The sequence below is a fragment of the Anser anser genome, assembly GCF_964211835.1.
Source record: "Anser anser genome assembly, chromosome: 6".
Classification (NCBI taxonomy): Eukaryota; Metazoa; Chordata; class Aves; order Anseriformes; family Anatidae; genus Anser; species Anser anser.
Genome location: NC_139726.1, coordinates 157,935 through 170,601, shown reverse-complemented (window position 1 = coordinate 170,601; position 12,667 = coordinate 157,935). Strand labels below are relative to the sequence as shown.

The following is a 12,667-nucleotide window of genomic DNA, read 5'->3' as shown; positions in this document are numbered from 1 at the left end:
AAAAAAAAAGTCTACACTTAATTGTATCTCTGGCTAAACCACTTATATCAACATAGTAAACTTTGCAATATGCTGTATATCCACAACAACATAACAATTAACGCCAAAAGTTTACTGGGATCTGCAAGAATTGTCAACACATCACCAATATATCTTAATAGGAATCAGGAACAGGTTGACATACAGAAAACCTCTCCAAAAATTCAAGGAAGTATTCCAAGCTGCCATATACACCATTAAAAAAAGAAGTTACTAGCATAATATATTCCTTTTAGTTCCTTACACCAGGGAAAATAGCGCATTTTTACAAGCAATTACTTGTAACAATTGCAGTTACTAGTTAGTGCCCTTCACATTAGTTTTATCTTACAAGTTCCCTCCCTTCCCAGCATGCTGTTTGACTACTCCATTCCATGATCAACAGACTTCATACAGTCATAAGAAACAGCTCATGAAAACTAACCCTATGGACAATACTAACTATGGAATCAATACTTACCACTCTTGTTCAAAAATGCATTTGTCTTAGTGAAGATGACACTGAAGTCTTAGGAATAAAAATTTGAAAGCACTTCTTAAAAAGACAGCAATTGCTGTCCCATCCACCCACTTTTCTTAAACCCCATGTTCCAAATCTTTCTCCACTACATTCAAGGTACGATTGCCAATCTGAGAGTTTTCTCTACTAAGGCGTCAGAACGATGGAGAATTGCTGGAATGTATCGCTGTAATTTTTTCAAATTATTCAGTACTCCTAATACACAAATGCTTTGAACACAAGAAGAAAATCCGTTATCTTTATGCCATTCGACAGTACAATAATCTACACCCTTTCATTGTTTTTATACAGGAAAATGGATCTCAACTTTCTTCCCACTTCTCAGACAATTGTTTCAATCACGCTTTCCTTGGGACAGTATCCTTTCAGCACTGCCTTATACCCACAAAACGGTGAGAACATTTCAGTTACTGTCCACTGTTTTCTGATTGTCAACAATTACTAAGTAGACTACTCCCATTCAGTGTTTCCACTAAAAAAAAAAAAAAAAAGAAAAAAAAGAGCAAAGCATCCATTTCACTTCTTTAGAGCCCTACTTAAAGTAATTTCCCTTAAAGAGAAAAAATGGGCACCCTATTGTTTCTAATATTAGACTAGCTAAGTAAGAAGATAGACAAATTCTCTTTGCTTTGAAAGCTCTTAAAACTGTGCTTTATAATGGAACTATGGAGCACTCTGCTCTTCTGCCTCACTGTTCTCCTAAACCACACAGATGTAGTCTTAACTATTATCTCTGATCTAGCTCTTTCATCAACATCGAAAAGAAGCAATGAGAAGCTTTAGGGTAAATCCAAGGATGAAAAACGATCAGTGCTGCAATGGAAAAACACTACTTGACATTTCTTATGGTTAGACTTTTTTAAAGTGCTATAACTACTTAAAAGAGAAAAAAAAAACCACAGCTGTAGGGAGAGATGGTATCTTTTAAAAAATCAACTAATACAGCTTGAAAAACCAGACCATCTTTCAGGCTTGTATGTCCTCCTCCAGTTATTTTTAACTGACTGTCTAACACATTAAGGAACCTTCCTTAATGGCTTCCCATCTTCCTGGTTCCACACATACAAAGTAAGAATTTATTTACATCTTTCCTCAGCAACCATTTCTGCCTACGGAAGATACTGGATCAAAATATGTATGGAAGTGAGCATTTGGGGCGCCCTCTTATTCCCACAGGAACTAAGGATGTTCAGAAATATTTTTATTTTTTTTTTTTTACAGCCATTCAGAAATATAATTTCCCCTTCAGAAGACCCAATCACAAAGGTAACAAAAGATACCAAAAAGTTATAAACCTAAGCATAAAAACTAGTGGTAATGCCTCACTATTTCTAAACAGGAATACCAAAAGTGGAATTAAAACAGCAGCAGCAACAGCAAATCACACTTACTAACACAGACAGCTTATATGTCACCACTGGCAATTGTTTCTAAGTACTTATATTTAACATTAAAACAGAGAATCCTACCCATGTAAACAGTATTGTCAGTTTTAATATATCCACTAATTTTTCTGTGTGATACTCCACAGGCTGCGCTTATTACACCACCATTTTGCGCAATATAATCACATTTCATATTTCTGGTTTTCCCTCCAAAAGCACTGGGCACACAATGCATTAAAACCGCATATTTCAGCTATTAGTTTTACCAGTGTAACCTTGGATAAGTCTAATGATTTCTTATTTGGAAAACTGAAAGAAATCAAAGGACTACAGCAGTTGGTTGATGTTATTTTTTTAGGCTGCTTTACATAAACAATTGTTATTTAAGACGCGCGTCACTGCTGACCCTTACATTTTGTTTCTCTAAAGCTCACATTTTATCATTTTATTCAGCATTTTCTTAGAATTTAATATTTAATATTGAGGCTGTTCTGTGTTGCAAGCTTGGCTGAAATGAAAGGCCTCTGTGGCTGCAGTGACCAGATTTCAAATGCAGGTAGATCAATAAAAAAACCTCAATCACAGCCTCCATGTGTGACTGGAATGGTTTATAATAGCTTGCAAATGACTATGTGCTTGCTCTAACCAGCTGTTCTTAAATTATGAATATGAAAGCAGTCCATGTTAAAGCCAAACCCCAGCACTATTTCTACAGAGAAATCCCAGTAGTTTTGGCTTGTTCTACACGTTAGCTCCGTTAAGGATACAAACGGCAGTAAGCTTCAGAACAAATAGGACAACGCTACTGGCATTTCATGCACTAAGTCCATTATCACAGCAGGGGTTGTCAATCTCTAGAACTTTCCTGTAACAGCTCAGGCAATACAACAATTATCTCCCAGCAAAAAGTAAGGAAAGGAAAAAAAAAAAAAAGAAAAAAGAAAACCTCTGCAGCACACACGAAGTCTCAGCCAAGCTGACACTTCTTTGCTTCAGCCAACCACATTGTCAGCCCTGACCTCCTAGGCTCGCATCATGCTTCAAACATTTTAAAACATCAATCATAAAAACAAAGACAGGACATTGAATTATACAGTATTAACCTCCAGGGTTTGCATACAAAGACCTTAGATTTATTTATGTCCCAGCACATTAAGAGCTTCACTACACCGTTCTTTACACCAAACTGGCTGCCAATTTGATGAACCTCTCTGCCCTCAGCAGGAGTGCAGCATCTTTGATTAATGAGTGCATCCTTGTGGAAAAGTGTAAGAACAGAAAATGGGGCAAAATCCACACAATTACGTCACTACACATCAGATGGACCGCTGCAATAATCATCATCAAACTGGATTTCTCTCGTGCAAGAAAACACTGAGGACTGAGGAGGAGGTTATGGGGGTTTTTTTGCTGATTATATTTGGATACCCCCCAACAACCACTGTTTTAAAATAATAATCTGATAAAATGCAATACACTGTTTAATAGAATATTTCAGCATTGAAAACGCGTAAGTTTCTCAATACAGATTGATTAATAATGTCACAATCAAGATTTGTTAGTTACATATTCTAAGTGAAGGGGAAAAAAAAAAAAACTCCCTAGAAGATTTCAAAGTTTTAGCTTCTCATCCAAGACTGAATCTTCATAGATTCCAAATCAACAACAGCTAGGCAGAGTGCTTTGTACCACTGTATCATCATATTTAATAAACATTCTGAAGAAAATCTAGCTTACGCTGCCTCTAATTTGCAAGAGCACACTAGTAAGGGTTTCTGTTCATAAAAGAAAATTCCTTGCTATCCCTTGCAACAGCTCCAGAGTTGAAGTTCTGAGGCTCCAAGATGATGACATGGTCTGACAGTCACGATATTATCTCTGAACCTACTTGCTCTTCCAGTGACGAGTCCTTACACTCAGTCCTTACACTCAGCAGTCCCATCGGTTTCAATGGGACTATTCACAATAGTAAACACTCCATCAGGTAGATAACGTTTTCAGGTGGTGCCTTTACATGTTTACTTGTTTAAGGTTTTGTGTGATGCCCCCCTCAGGGTCTAGCTAAATCTCCGCAATCTCTTCTTGCAAACTACCAAGGCTTAACTCGTTCAGTTCCTTACAATGCCTGACCTACATCAAGTGAAAAGAGCCATGTGTCCTTTAAACACAGCAAAGGACGTTCAGGAGGCCCTGATGGGCGTGAGTAGGAAGGCAATGGGGGAAGATTTCGTGTCAATGACAACAAGCATCACCCTTTGGAAAGGACAGGGACGCTGACAAGCCCAATCTATCTTTTTTCCAAGTCCACACTTTTCAGAGACTCATCTGAGATATCACCTGCCATTAGATAAGTTTTAGAACGGGTACTTTCTTTGATATTTGTCTTTTCCCCTCCGATCTGAAAAACATCCACATAAACATAAAAGATTTTTTTTTATTAGGTATTATGTCAAATGCATAAATTGATTCTTTTAAAGTAAGCAGGGAAAACCTCCTTTCCTTACTGCTACATTATAAAACTGCAAACAAGACGACTTCCTCACCAGGAGCGTTTCTTTCACCTGGTGGTCTCACTAAATGCTACTGCAGCAATATAGTCACTATTTCTCGAGGAAAGGAAAGAAATTACACTGTAAAATCAGGTATTTTTTGGTTTATTTTCTTTCTAGAAAGGAAAAGTCTGTACTTTAAAAAGAACACTGAGTATTTTTATTAGTTATTTGGTAAAGAATGTCTGAAGACCAGGGCATTATGTAGGTGTAAATTTAGGGCAGAGAAAAGGTTAAAAAAAGCAAGTAAAGACAAACTCATCTATTATATGAAGTGGTGTGCTATTTGTATTAGATGTTCTGCGTTACTACTTGGGCTCTTAATCATACATTTTTAAGGTAAAAACTATTTTTAAGGTTAAAAATACATCATCATTCTGCAGAGACCAGATGAAAATACGGTCCCATTTTTTTGAACAGTCAACTTAAGCAATCAAGTAGCAACTTCTCAAACTAACAAACCATGGGCATTTCAGTTTTCGCGAAGTACCTACCAGTCACGCTACAGAGTAGTCAGTGAAGACAGTTTATCTTTCACCTCTACCATCAACTTCTTATGATGGTGGTAAAAGACTAAATCCATACGTACATCAGAGTCTAACTGTGAAACCAATACTTTCTCACCTTCACAAAAATACTAAGAAACTCGAATGAGAAGTGGTGACTCACCCCTGGCCGATTCTTTTTAAAGCAGGTAAAATTGGCTGGGGAGTATTTACTTTCTCTAATTTTTCTAATACAGTACCCTTGATCCCATTCCTCGTCCCAAAGAGTAAGCAGGAAATGACTTCAGCCCCCCCAACAAAGATGCACTTTTTCATTCAACCATTGTACAGTAAAAACACAGTAAAATGACTTTTAATCCGAAATGTAGCAGCATAAAAAAAAAAACATACATCTCTCTTACAACACAGGATGTTTCATTTACTTTTTTTTGTGAAATGGGAAAGATCAACTCTACCTATATCTTGAATTCCGCATAATGCAACCCTCATCAGAAATATCTGATTTCTTTAAAATACTTGACTGATACATTTATTCCACTTTGTCAATGTTTAGGATGATCTAGAGTAAACAATCACAAAAAACACTGCTGTCCTTGATGCCTGCCATTAGAAGAAATACTGACATCATTATGAACACGAACTAGCTTAAAACATGGCATGACATGTTGCTCATTTTTCAAAAAAAGATGCTCAATACTGTTACATCTTTATCCCAAGTCTCTATTACATTTTTCTCTGAGAAAAACAACTACATTCTAGAGGTTTACTTTATTTTTCCCCCTCCTGTTTAGCACCAAGAAGAAAGTAAAAGGCCTTGAAAGAAACCTGTATTAGGGACAAAAATATAACCATGAAGTAACTTGAACTGAGGGATGCTCTTAATATATCAGTGTGTGTCCATAGAAGACATTGCATTTTTGGTTGTGTTAACTATGCCTCACAACACATCAGATCTTAGCCCTCAGTATTGCATATGCCATGGTAAGCACCTTATAAAACTAAAAGCAGTCAAGTACTACTGATACCTCCCTACCACTAATTCAGGGAGACGAGACAGAGCATGAACCTCCCCTTCTTTGCAACTGTGATATTCCACATCTTGTGTAAGAACACTGAAGTTGCAAAGACACTAACAACTGCAGTTCGAGCTGGGAGTGACTGTTTCTGTTTCAATTCAATGACGCCACTAATGGCTTCTTAGCAGCTCCATGAAATCAACCAGCTGTCAAGTCGATGCATCAGAAGGAACAGTTATACACTCCCATAAGAAAAAGCAACACATCAGGATGTTTTCCAAAGCATCTGCTCCTTTACACTGCAGTTCTATAATAAATACACAAACAAAATGAGAAAAAGGGCAACAGGCCCTAGAAGGACTTCCATTACTTTCTTATTGGCATTTTCAGCGTCTCACAAGACAAAAATGAGTCTTGTAGCAATTTCTTCTCACCGTAAGGTCAGTATAAAGATTAAATAATTACTGAAAATAAGGACTAACCACTGAAATGACAAACCACTGCTTATTCCCTGCATAATGTAAAAAATAGTGATAATTTATCCTTTGAAAATTCAAAGCACCTTAGCTGATTTTCATAAACATCTTTCTCCCCAGAATCACAAAGCATCTATTGTCTTTCCCCTAACACTGTTCAAATAAATTTACAATGTTATTGACAACCTGCAACGGTCTACAAAAATGACTTACAAGTATTTTTTCTGAAAACACTGAACTGAAAGGAAACCAATACATCGGGATTTAGTTTTATTTATAATAATAATTAAAAAAAAGTAGAGTGATAAATACCAGCAGTGCAGTTCTAGTCTACTACTGCTATACATTAGTCACAAAACTTTGTGCCGTTCAGTAATAACTTTGAGTCGCTACTGAAAAGGCTGCATTGACAGATTCTCTAAAGAAAGTTGTTTTTTTTTTTTTTACTATCCAAAGGGTTCCATTTATGAAGAACTTCAACACAACACAATATTAATCCTCCACCGCTTACAAGGAACTGCTACAATTAAAAAAAAAAACTGCTTGAAGAGAACAACAATTCTTTATCATCAGAGATCCCTTAACAATTCTTAGTGTTTCCTCTATATACACTTTACAAAAATTACCTCAGCTACCATTTTCTTATGTAGTTTATTGCTTTTGCAGCACTGTGACAAAAGTATGCACATAGTTTATTACAGGTACAAGACATCACATATAGTAACTATCATTTTCTGAAACTGCTTATCCTCTGTTGCTCACCATTTCTAACCTGCCACAACGTCTAAGACCTTTGCTGCATGTATAATTTAGAGCCATCTGTTCTACGTGCTTTTAACTATTTCAACGTTTCCATCTACCTAAGGTTCATGGTTCACGTTGCTGGCAAACAAGCCAATTCTGCCATTCTTTCTAATGCATTAAAAAAAAAAAAAGGCACACACTGCGGTAAATATCTGACATTTCTTCCAACATGACCTTTAGGATACCTTAAATACATCATTCAATACCGACTTGGTTAAAAAAGTCTTTATGTACTAACAGCTATTCCTCTTTCTTTCTAGGTTAACTGTTGTCAATGCTTTTCCCACCCTTGAAGACAAAGGAAATGCAAATGAAATACAGGCAGTTTCATGTTCCCATTAGTGTTACTGTAAATATGCAGCAAGTAAGACGAGTACAGGAAAAAGAATGAAAAAATGGAACTTTACCTACAACAGGTTTTCCTTATCAATTATGCAGTGTTTCACCCAGAATTACCATGTGACCATGGAAACTTTTATGAAATGTTAAAAAAAAGTGTAACTGAGAAGTAAATTATAACAACGCTACCTTTTGTTGTTTCCCTTTTCTCAACAGTTGACACAGTCCTGATAGCCAGCAGTGAAAGAGATTTTTTTTGTATTGAATTCAGCAGCGTAACTACACTTTACCGTCCACGTTATATAGCATAAGCAACATAAACCCAAACTACGTGTAATACGTATATAGAGAGATATTTTCCAAGAAGAACCTTTTAACAATACAGTTTAAAATATCTGTTGCTTCCAAATATGCCCCCAAAATGTGTCACATCAAAATGAAAAAACCGCGTATTTCCACGTTCCTCATCCCAGCTAGAAACTCTTTATTCCTCAGGGAAGATTCTGGACCAAGCTTTTCACCTTCGATAAATAATTTCCATAAATATAAATAAGTCTCCGGATTATTTTATTATTATTATTTCACATAACTTTGGATTCACTTTTTCTTTTAACAACCAAACAGTTAAGTAAGAATTAGAAATTCAATACTGAAAACCCGGGACAAAAAAAAGGGGGGGGGGGGGAGGGAATAATCAAAATCATAATTTTTTCTCTACCTGTTACAAAGGTAGTGAAGGAACGCACTATTACTGTTCCCTGGACGTGCAGGCTCAGCTAGGAACCCTTCTCTTTAAAGTGTGGTTGAGATCAGGAGGAATTCCGGGGAAAAGTGCACACTGTTGGAAAAATTCTCCTTAAACTTTACATGACGTCACTGTCTGTCCCTGCAACATTTCCTAAACTTCGAGTCTCATCCTGAAAGACTTTCAGGGTTTCCACGTATTCCCCCTAAAAGAGACAGACAGGACAGACTCGGGAATAACAAAACTGCCCAAGATGGCGAGAGGCTCGTTGTTTAGAGGGCAGGAAAAATGGAGGATATTGTAATATACACAAAGGGATAAATTTCAACAACTCGGTCCAGGGCCGCAGCTGCCCGTCTCCCTCCGTCAGGGACCGAGGCGCACAAAGGAAGGCGGCGGCGGCGGCGGAGCCCGCTCCCGCTCCCGGCCGGTCCCGGTCCCGGTCCCGGCCCCGCTGCCGCCCGGCCGGCCCCGCGCCCCGCGGCCTCGGCCGCGCTGGGAGCACAGGGGAGGCGGGGGCCCGGCGCCGCCCGTGCCGGGGCGGTGATCGCGCCCGCCGCCGGCTCCCCGCCGCCCACCTCACGGCGTTCCCCGCACGGCCGGGGTCGGGCCTGACAGCCGCGGCCAGCGGGGCCGGGGCACACGGGGCAGCGCCGGGGGGTAGGGGCGGCGGGCGCCGCGCCGCGCCACACAAAGGGCCGCCGGCAGCCGCCCGTCAGGGAGGTGACCGGGGCGGCCCGGCCGGACACCGGCTGCCAAGTTGGAAGCCGCGCGGGACCCCGCCGCCCCCGCCCCGTCGCGGGACGCCCGGCGCCGGCCGCCTCCACCGGGGCTCGGTCCCAGCGGCCCGGCCCGGGCAGGGCCCCGCGGGGCCGCACGGCCGCGGCCGGCCCCGCTCAACAAAGGCGCGACCCGCTCCGCGGGGCCGGGCGGCGAGGCGGCCGGGGGCCGGCCGAGGCTCCCCGCGCGAAGCCCCCGCGGCTCGACCCCGCAGCGCGCCGCGGCCCGGCTCCTCCCGAGAACCCCCAACACGCACACGCGCACCCCCCCCGCGCCGCCTCACCTCCGCGGCCGGGAGAGCTCTGCCCGGCGCCGGGCTGCGCGTGCCGGAAGGCGTCCCCTGCCCAGCGCTGCCGGGAGCCGCGCGCGGCCCCGCGGAGCGGGCGGGGGCGCGCGCGGCGCCGGGCGAGGCCGGCGGCTCGGCGAGGTTGGCTGGGGCCCTACGGCCGGGAGTGACGTCACGCCGCGGCTCCCCCACCGCCCGCCAAAGTCGCGCGCGGCCGCGGCCGGCAGCGGGAGGCGCGGGGCGCGTCACGGCGCCGGGCCGGGGCTGTCGGGGCCGCGGGGCAGCGAGCTGCGGGCCGGCCGCCAGGCGCAGCCCCCGCGCCGCTCTCGTCGCTGAGGCGAAGTTGCACGCGGCCGTCGCTCGCCGAAGCGCGACAAAAGGACGCCCGCCCGCATCTGGTCCGATTTTGGCGACGGACTGCCTGCCCGGGGCACGCGCGCGGCAGTCCGCCCCGAGTACCACCGCGGCATCTCGCGCTGCAGACTAAGTGCAGGCTTTAAGAAAATCAAAGGTGCTCCGCTACAAACAATGGCCATCGACTGGCAAACAGGCGACCCGTCTCCCCCAAGGGGAGACATTTCCAAGAAGCCGAGCAAATCGGGGATTGCGTGCGGAAGCAACGCTCACCGTTCTTACTTCATGAGAACTACGTAAATTAAATTTACGTTAAACTAAGCTAAGAAGGGCAGGAGATTAAGTTCGCGTTATGTTGAGCTTAAAATTCACCAGCTATTGACACAACCTGTTCTGTTTTTTGTTTTTTTTTTTTTTAACGCCAGTTTTTTGTTAAGCAACCGCCTAGCCAGGGTTATTTATGAAAGAGGAGAAGCCTGTGCTTCCCTCTAACACGGCTTCCATTTACACACGTGGTATCCTCTTTTTTCTTTCTTTGGCACAGTCTCAAACTCAGTCAGGGTTAAAGTACGCTTCAAGAGCCAAGGCATTGCTCTCCATAAACCATAACAGCACAGACTTAAAGTTATACCACAGTGCAATGAGTACATTTTCTCAGTAGGAGCTACTTAAAATTGCATTTGCAGAACTCAAAAATACGTTCGGCTCGTTTGCCTGGTTAAATGCTGCATACGAGCATTTTTGAAATTAACATTATTTCTAAATAAAGCTGATCTCAGCACAAAGAAATATGTATATGCAGAAAGATGCCATTGTTTTCTGTTTCCTCTTCAGCCTCTGGCTGCGATTTTAATTGTGCTGGAGGATCTTCATTAGTATTAACACATGGGGAGATTTCACAAAGCTGCTTCATTAGGGGGAAAAAAGCTTGGCAGACTAGCTCTTTTTGCATGCAATGAGAATGTCAGCCTTACCTCGGTCATTTGTAACATAATAAGTGCAAGCACAATGATTGCGATGCAGGGACACTGGGGGAAGGGCAAAAATGCTGCCTAATACAGATAGGAGAAAAGAAAGCTTCCCATTACACAGTACAATGTATGCTAAAAATTAGCAAAGATGATGTCTCATGAGACTCATGCTAAATAAATTAATGTGCTGGTATGTTTTTAATTGTTATTTTTGTAGTAGTTTATTTCATTCCCAGGATTCACATCAGGCACCACAGGTTTGCTAACATTTATTGATTTTTTTTTCTCTGCCACGTTCCCGGAATACAGATTTTAATCATTTCACTACACCACACTCGGTAATTTCATTAAAAACTGGAACCTTCCATCCTCAGAAAGGCATTTAATTTCGATGACACAATTTCTCTTAGGAGCAAACTGTCTCAACAGTAAAAGCTGGCCTAAGGTTCAAATGCATAATTTAGTCCTGAGTTCTCCATGCTCTGCATTCCTTTGAAGCTATAATTTGACTAACTACCTAATAACTGTAATAAGGACAATGATTTCCTTATAATATATTATTAACCCATATTTAATTAACTCAGAGGCCAAGCTCGGTACGTGTTTGATTGGGTCAGTACCTCTCTAACCTCAAAATTTGCTAATAATGTTCTTCGGAAAAAAAATGTGGGTTAAGAATGAATACAATAAATAGCTGTTTTGCTCAGATTGTTATGAATCAAGAACTCATACATTTTCCAAGACGGCAATATTGTCATTTAGGAGATAACAGGATTTTATAAAAAGGGAAAATAAACAATGGGTTTAGATAACTTGCTATCAAATTTACTGGTTTATCTATCTATCTATATATATATATATATACACACACAGAAACACACTTATTATCTCTGCCTGTAATGTTTCAAATAAATTCTAATATCTACTCTTATTACCACTACTCAAAATAACCATTCTAAACATATTTTCTATCAATAAGCCAAACCATAGTATCTTTTGAAAAGCAGACGTATGTTTGGACAGTGTTCTGTAATCTCGGTTTTCCGTAATGCTCAGCAGGACAGAATTTAATCTACTTGAATACAGATCCACAGAGCTCAAGACGTACTACTTCTCTTCACAAAGTGAAGTCAGCAATCCAAATTAAAACCACTGTGACGTATCTGATGTCAAATTAAAAGATACGAGCAATGTCCTTCTCATTGCACTGAATATTAATTTTGCCCTCAAACAGAACAGCTTTAGGTCACTACAAAGTATCTTATAGCCTACACCACAAAATGGTTAAAGATGTTTTTTCCATTGGTTACAATGGAAAGAACTGTTTTAGTACTGCAAAACTCATTATTATTTTACAATTCTTATTTTACAAAAAGAAATTTACTTTTTTTTTTCCAGTTATTCCATAGAATTTGTTGTTAGTGGATGCTACCAATGTATTTAAACTGAGTAACTATTACATCAGAAGCGTTCCTAGACTCCAAATTTGGCTGTTCTCTCCCTGGCAATACTAAGAGCTGTAATTCTCAATTAAAAAAAGAAAAAAAAAAGATAGAAATTCAAACTGCAGCATATATACTGTATTAAAAAAAAAGTGTTCTTGTTTCTTTTTATTTCTTTGTATGACAAATTAATTGCAAACATACTTAGACTTGGAATTCTTTTTAGGCTTCCAGTGTAAGTGCCATAAATATATATATATATATAATATCAGAGTACGGTTTTGTAGTTTCAGTTGTCTTTTCTTATGCTTATTGACCTTATCATTACTATTTCTTTAGCTACTTGTACCCACCAATGCATTCATAAATTTGATTGGTGAACTGGGAGAAAAATTTAAAAAAGGAGGCTTTGTATTTACAGGCATATAACCTTATACATTTGAATAATTATACTG

The 12,667-nt window shown here is 40.8% G+C and overlaps 1 protein-coding gene across 16 annotated transcripts in view; it reads right to left on the bottom strand.

Annotated features, from left to right (window-relative positions):
• The window catches only part of BAZ2B (bromodomain adjacent to zinc finger domain 2B), a 142,785-nt gene that overhangs the window by 126,120 nt on the left and 3,998 nt on the right, over positions 1-12,667 (bottom strand). For 3 of the 16 annotated variants that reach the window (XM_083841640.1, XM_083841631.1, XM_083841632.1), the window contains exon 1: positions 9,443-9,593. The exons of 11 other annotated variants lie outside the window; for them this stretch is intronic. The gene's annotated coding sequence lies outside the window, so the exon portion shown is untranslated. Of the gene's footprint in view, positions 1-9,442; positions 9,594-12,667 lie in introns of those variants that run through there. 2 more of the 16 variants (XM_083841639.1, XM_083841630.1) reach the window with 1 other exon arrangement.